The sequence below is a fragment of the Solanum lycopersicum genome, chromosome 5, assembly GCF_036512215.1.
Source record: "Solanum lycopersicum chromosome 5, SLM_r2.1".
NCBI classification, from domain to species: Eukaryota; Viridiplantae; Streptophyta; class Magnoliopsida; order Solanales; family Solanaceae; genus Solanum; species Solanum lycopersicum.
In genome coordinates, this window is record NC_090804.1 from 32,915,445 (window position 1) to 32,923,783 (window position 8,339).

An 8,339-nucleotide genomic window follows, 5' to 3' on the forward strand; every position below is an offset into this window, starting at 1 on the left:
ATAATTTGTTTTTAAGGAGTTATTCAAACAATAAAATTATCAGTTTTATATTTTTTCATGTACAAAAGATAGAAAAAAATATGTTTAATCGCTACATAAAAACATCACTCAGTTTTAACAAGACAATTATATCATCAAACATCTATTATGATAAATTATGTAAAAGATAAAAACGATTAGATATCAATATATTTTTAATCATTCATTATATATTGTGATCATTTCAAATCATTTAAATTTATATTGGAATTTTCTTAAGACCAACTAAAATTTACTTTTTTTTCTTAAAACAATCGATTATTGAAAAGGTTGTTCAAAAACATAGAATAATTATTTACGCCAGTGTGAAGAGCAGGTAAATTGCCTAGTTATCTAGGCCCGCGTATTGTGGCGCCACCACAAACATGAATTCCCTTTCAATTTATTTATTTTCAAAACATGTCTTTCTCTTTCATAAAAAGTTGTGGCTTTTATACGTGGCGCCACCACAAAAAAAAAGATTCTTTTTAATTTATTTATTTTCAAAACGAACTTTTCCCTTTCATGAAAAGTTGTAACTTTTATACAAAATAGTTGACTTTTATCAAAAGGAACTTCTATTAAGAGTAATAACTTTTATGCAAAAGTTGTACTTTTATGAAAGGTTGCGACTTTTTTGAAAGATTGTAATTTTTTCAAAGAGTTGTGATATTTTCGATAAGACACAATAAGCATTTATTCACATTAGTCTTTGTTGTTTATAAATAGAGGAACTTCCTTTCATTTTAAAATAATGAAAATTTTGTACTTCTTCTGTACAATTAAATATTCATGTACAACATTACTTATATCAACTTAAGTCACCACACATAAAAGCTCAAGATTTCATAATACATTATGAGGAACTACCTTCTCAACATCAACATGACCTCAAAATGACATTAAAGAGTTACCATGCTATTCTTCTCAAGACAACATCAAAAGACCAAAAAATGGTCAAGAAAGCAAAACATATATTTCATATAAGTCACAACATATCAATTACACAAATCAGTGTAAATCAAGCAAAAGAGCATTTTATATGAAACTTCCTTTTAGCAAAACCTTTATCATGAATATGCACATCTTTAAAAAACAAGCCAAATTCAATTTATTCATTATTTTTAACATTATTGGAAACAACTCTCCTTAATTAGCAAAGAGATGAGGATAACGGGACTTCATGTCAGCCTCGTCCTCCCATGTTGCTCCCTCAACTAGGTGGTTTCTCCATAACACTGTTACGAAGGCCACCTCTTTGTTCCTCAACCTCTTCACTTGACGATCATGAATTTCTGCTTGAACCTCCTTATAGGAGAGATTCTCTTTCACACTGATACCTTCGATAGGAAGAATGGACTCGATGTTACCAATGCACTTCTTAAGCATGGATACATGTAAAACGGATGAACCAAAGATAGTTCACTAGGTAGTTTCAACTCATATGTAACCTTGCCAACCCTTTGCAAAATTTCATAAGGGCCCACATAACGAGGACTTAACTTCCCCTTCTTGCCAAATCTAATCACCCCTTTCATGGGCAAAATTTTCAAATACACCTTATCCCATTCTTCAAATTCTAAGTCCCTTCTCCTATGGTCGGCATAAGACTTTTGCCGACTATAGGCTGTTTGCAAACGGTTCCTTATGATATGAACTTTCTCTAAGGTGTTATAGATCAAGTCGGGACCAAAAAGCAAAGAATCTCCAACCTCAAACCTTCCAATAGGAGATCTACACCTCCTACCATACAAAGCTTCAAAAAGAGCCATAGATATGGATGAATGGAAACTATTATTATATGAGAACTCCACCAAAGGAAAGTAATCATCCCAACTTTTCTTGAAGTTAATGATACAAGATCTAAGCATATCTTCAAGATTTTGAATGGTACGTTCCGCTTGACCATCCGTTTGAGGATGAAAAGTGGTGCGTAACTTCACTTGAGTACCTAAACCTCTTTGAAATGACCTCCAAAACCAAGATGTAAATTGAGTACCTCTATCTGATATGACGGAAAAAGGAACCCCATGAAGATTCACTATCTTCTAAATGTAATTCTTGCATAATCTTCCATAGAATAAGTGGACTTAATGGGAATAAAATGAGAGGACTTCGTGAATCTATCTGCAACTACCCATATAGAATCATATTGCCTTCTATTCCAAGGCAACCCAACTACAAAATCCATTTTAACATCTTCCCACTTCCAAGTAGGAACTTGGATTTCTTGTTGTAAACCACCCGACTTTTGGTGCTCGACTTTAACTTGTTGGCAATTTGGACACTTCGCAATAGATTCCGCAATGTCCCTTCTTTAAGCCATCCCACCAAAACACTTCTCAAAGATCATGATAAATTTTATTAGAATTCGGATGAATAGAGTAACGGGCTCCATGAGTTCCCTCAAGAATCTGATTTCTCAAATCATCGACATTGGGCACACACAATCTCCCTTGGTACCCAAGAACACCATCCCCCATTGGGAGGATGACTCATTCATCTTTCCAAGAACTAATTCTTTCAAATCCATCAATAATGGATCAAGGTGTTGCTTAGATTTCACCTCAACTACCAAGATGACTCGGAGTTATGATGTACCACAACGCCACCATAGGAGAATCTTTCAATATAACATCCAAACGAGCCAGCCTATGAACATCTTTCACTAGGTTTCTCTTGCCTTCTTCCACATGGAACACACTCCCCATGGACAAACGACTTAGAGCGTCCGCTACCACATTAGCCTTGTCGAGGTGATAGAGAACACTCATGTTGTAGTCTTTCAACAACTCTAATAATCTTCTTTGCCGGAGATTCAACTCTTTTTGAGTGAATACGTATTAAAGACTTTTATGGTCCATATACACATCAACATGAACCCCATAGCGATAATTCCTCCATATTTTTAAGGCAAATACCACTGCCGCTAACTCAAGTTCTTCGGATAATTCTTCTCATGAATCTTGAGTTGCCAATAAGCATAGGCTATAAATTTTCCATGTTGCATAAGAAGACACCCCAACCCAACTCGAGATGCATCACAATAAACCACGAATCCCTTAGTACCTAAGGTAAAGTCAACACTAGAGCAGAGGTAAGCCTATCCTTCAACACTCTGGAAGCTTCTCTCACATGCTTCTGACCACTCAAATTTCACATTCTTTTGACTCAAGGTTGTCAAAGGGGAAGCAATGGATGTAAACCCGTTGATAAACCTTCTATAATAGACGGCTAGGAATAAAAAACTCCTAATATCCGTAGGAGCCAAAGGTCTAGGCCAATTTTTCACCGCTACGGTATTCCTTGGATCAACCTCAACACCCTCACTAGAGATAATATTACCAAGAAACGCTATCGACCTCAACCAAAATTCACACTTGCTATACTTGGAAAATAGTTGATTCTCCTTAATTATTTGCAAAACAACCCTCAAATTCCTCATATGATCACCCTCACTCTTCGAATACACCAATATATCATCAATAATACAATCACCAATGCATCGAGATAGTTTAGTAACACGCTATTCATGAGATCCATAAACGCCGCTGGGGAATTAGTCAATCCAACCGACATGAGTAGGAACTCATAAAGACCATATCTAGTTTGAAAAGCCATCTTAGGAATATCTTCACCTCTCACCCTAAGTTGGTGAAATCCCGATCTCAAGTCAATCTTTGAAAAATAACTTGCACCTTAGAGTTGATCAAATAAATCATCAATCCGAGGGAGAGGATACTTGTTCTTGATTGTAACTTTGTTGAGTTGACGGTAATCGATACACATCCTAATGGACCCATCCTTCTTCTTCACAAATAATACTAGATAACCCCATGGAGAAATACTAGGCCGAATGAAACCCTTATCTAGTAAATCTTTGAGTTGAGCTTTCAACTCTTTCAATTCAGTCGGAGCCATCCGATAAGAAGGAATTGAAATGGGATTTTTATCCGTAATAAGTCGATACCAAAATCAATTTCTCATTCTGGAGGAATACCAGGAAGATTATTAGGGAAGACTTTTAGAAATTCTCTTATTACGGGGACCGACTCAATGGGAGGAATTTCGGAGTCTAAATCTTTAACTCTTACTATATGGTATAGACACCCTTTAGAGATCATCATACAAGCTTTTAAACACGAAATGATACGACATCTAAGAATGGAATTTCCCCCCTTCCACTCTTAGACAAGTTCATTAGGAAAGGATACGACCTCTAGGAATGAAATTTGCCCCTTCCACTCTAAGACGGGTTCATTAGGAAAGTTAAACTTCACCACCATTGTTCTACAATTTATGGAAGCGAAACAAGCATGCAACCAATCCATCCCCAAAATGACATAAAAATAAACATATCAAGTTCTACAAATTCAACATAATCAACTTCATTAGGCAACATTATAGGACAATTTCTATATACTCTCTTAGAAACAACTGACTCACCTACCGGGGTAGACATCATAAAAGGTTCATTCAAGATATCGGGCAAATGTCAAACTTTTTAGATACTGAAGGAGCAATGAATGACAAAGTAGCACCAGGATCAAGTAAAGCATATACATCAATAGAGAAAATTTTTAACATACCGGTCACCACATCGGGTGAAGTCTCCTGCTCACCCCTAGAGAGGAGATCATAAAATTGATTCTTCTTTAGAGGATCCACATTAAAACAACTTTCTTGAGCTTTCCCACTACCTTTGTTTTGAACCTTCAAGTTTGGTAATCCTTCACCTTGTGGCCAATCTTACAACAACTAAAGCAATTGTTCGTCCCAATGAGGCAATCACCATAATGCTTCTTGCCACATTCTCCACAAGTTGGCTTCTTGTTTGGTGAACTTGTACCCCTTCCCTTTTTAGGCTTAGGTTTAGACACCCTATCATCATGAGCCTTAGGAATCTTGGAAGAATATTGATTAGAAAATCTCTTTTTGAACCTAGTCTTGTGTTGGATATCAAGCCTACTCTTCCTCTTAACCCTTGTCTCCTCCACATGTTGAGCATGAACAATGAGACGAGAAATGTTCAAATTATCATGTAGCATAGCCGAATGACATTATTCTTTCAAGTCATTGGACACTCCGGTCACAAAGCGGCTCATCTCATCCCTTGGGTCGGAAACCAAAGAAGGAGCATATTTTGACAACTTAGTAAATGTAAAGAGTAGTCAAGCATACTCATACCTCCTTAATGAAAGTTGATGAATTCTTCCACCTTAGCTTTCCTTTTTTCCATTGAAAAGAACATATCAAGAAAGGCCTTCTTGAAAATCTCCTATGTAACCAGACCACCCCTCAAAGGCCTATTGTCTCTCTATTGAACATACCAAGTTTGGGCCATATCCTTGAGTTGGTAGGTGGATAACTCGACCTTCTCACTAGTAGTCAACCCCATAACATAGAGGATTTTGTAGACCTCATCAATGAAATCTTGGGGGTCTTCCTCCACTTTGGACCCATAGAAAGTAAGGGGATTCATCTTTGTGAAATCCCTCAAACGGGAGGCCATGGTGCTTACATGTTGGTTTCCTCGGGGTACCACCTCCCGATTATCTTGGACTGTCATGGATTGAGCTTGAGTAGTGTCGGCTTGTACTTGAGTAGTAATGGCTTGGGACATTTGGAGAAAGGGTGCCCTTATGTTGCCTATTCGACAAAGACGGAGGATTGGCTGGAGCTTGATCATCATTATCAACTTCTTCAAGAGGAATATCTTGATTGACACGGGGAGGAACTCCCGCATTAGCAATCTCTTCATCAAGTCTTCGTGCGGCTACCCTAAGATTATTAATACCTATAACCACAATATAAGGTTTTGGTGAAAGCACACAGAAAGTAAACTGTAGAGGCACGACATTGGATTTCCAAGAAAATGAGAATTTCCTAAGCATCATATAGATTATCACTCATAAGTGTGGCGCGCTCCACAATTATGAATAAGAAACTGTATAGATGTTGTTCAATGAGACATCCATCCTAAGAATATTCAACCTCATGCTCTGATACCAAGTTTGTCACATCTAGGGAGCACCCCCTAGATGTAAGCGTCCTCATCGTCCTCATCACGGACTAAGACTAGCCTCTTAGCTACATCATTACATTCATAGGTTAAAAATGCAGAAAATTTAAAACTTTTTACTTTCTTTTACATTGAGGTTTACATAGACCTCTCTCTTACAATATATATATATATATATATATATATATATATATATATATATATATATATATATATATATATATGGAGTTTACTTAGACTCCTCGCAATAGGAAGCACTACATAGGCTTCTACTTTTATTTCACATACATAGTATATGAACATAATCTCATAGGAATTCTATAATATGTCTCATATTAGAACCATCTAAAATGAACAAAAAATTTGGGCTTAATCCATACTTCATTACAACAAAGAGCCTCGTATAGGCTTATATAACAATCGTAGCCAAATGAAATGGAAAGAACTAGAAGTCTTATAACTTGAAGAACATCAATAGCTTGATAGTGGCATCATCCTCGGAAGGTGAGGACCTATCAAACACTTGAGGAATATCCAAATAGTATTCAAAGCCCTTCTATAATCTCAACGGCCTGACCGTATATTTTTTAGTAAACATAGAACATGTGTTAGTACACTCTTGTACTAAGTATAAGTATATGCACATAAAACAAGTGAAATCATGCTAAGAAGGACATTTGTTCAAAACATGCTAATTTACTTTGAAAAACCTTATGCACATCCAAGAACTTATATAAATAAGTGAACACATAACTCTTAAGTCAAGGTTATATACAACACAAGACCAACACCATCAAGTATAGTCAAGTCAAAACATATAGGAGTTCATAATAGTGTAACATAATTAAGACCCTTACCCAGAACCCATCATTTAGCCTACAAATGACATGACCAAGTAAAGCCCATAACCCTACTTAATCAAGTAAATCAAATAAAGGACCATAAGCAAAGCCTAACTTCACATAACATAGCATCAAGAGTAATCCTCCTCATACTTTATCAATATAGACCAACAACATGTTCATAAGTGAAACTAATACCATTAGGATCAATAACATGTAAAGTAAACATATACATAACAGTCACTTTATAAGATCATAAAAACATAAGAACAACCTCCTAAGGCTTCCCTCAGGGTAAACTACTCAAGGCATAGTTAGAGTCTCATACCCCTACCTAGGCTAAGTAAAACCTCTTACGTCACCCTAGTTAGTGTTTACTTAATTACTTCATTTTAATTTTGGAAACACTTTACTTAACCAACATAGACCACAAGAACTAAGTGTGGAATCCGGTGTTGTAAAACCTTACACCGATGGAACGTGGTCTACCAGCCAAAGTAGTACCAAGCATGAACATAGTATCTAGGTGGATCCACTAGCTAGTATTCATATGGTGGCAACATAGTTTATGGAGCTTGAGGTCTGTCATGGAAACAACACTTTATGCCCGTTTTGGACTATGAGGCTATCCACCCCGTCAGGACCACGGTGAATCCTATCTTCCCTCCTTGGGAAGGCGCCACCCCTCACCGATAAGTTCACTGGGTGCTAAACTAGAATCCCTTTTGAAATGTCATTAAGCCTTTATAAATCATCATAGCTTAATTTAGATTATAGGGTCTATCCCTTATATAATCATCATCGTAGCTCAATAGGAATTGTATGAGTATTGTCCTTTCATTACAATTCACACATCTGAGGTTAGTACATTCACATAATCACATTTTGATAAGGCACATAAATATGTCATCACCATCGTTATATCATTACATCGTAGCCAAAAACTCACAAGTCATAATTCAAGACATTCTAATTCAACATCATACCAACCCTAAGCAATCTTATCATAAGGTATACTTCAATACAACTTCATCACTAAACACAAGTAATCATAATTGAAGTAAAGGATATAGATCAGAAGACTTACCCCAATATCCTTCACAAGACATCATCCAAGGTTTTACCATAAACCATACAATTCAACCCAATAATGGGTGTAATATCATCATACAATAGTAATTAACACAATAATGAAGTCAATTACATCATCACTATCCCAATTAACTTCAATTCATAACCAAGGGTTAAGGGGAATAGTGTTCATTATGAATTCTTCAAGAAATAATTCCAATCCCAACAATAAATTACCCTAGGCAGTCCATTAATGAATTAGAATAGATAAAACAAGTATAACAATCAGTATATACTTCAATTCCCATCAATTCATAAGCAAGATCCAAGATTTGGGGAATTTGTGGAAAGGGCATGATCTACATGAAATTCCATCAATTAAAATC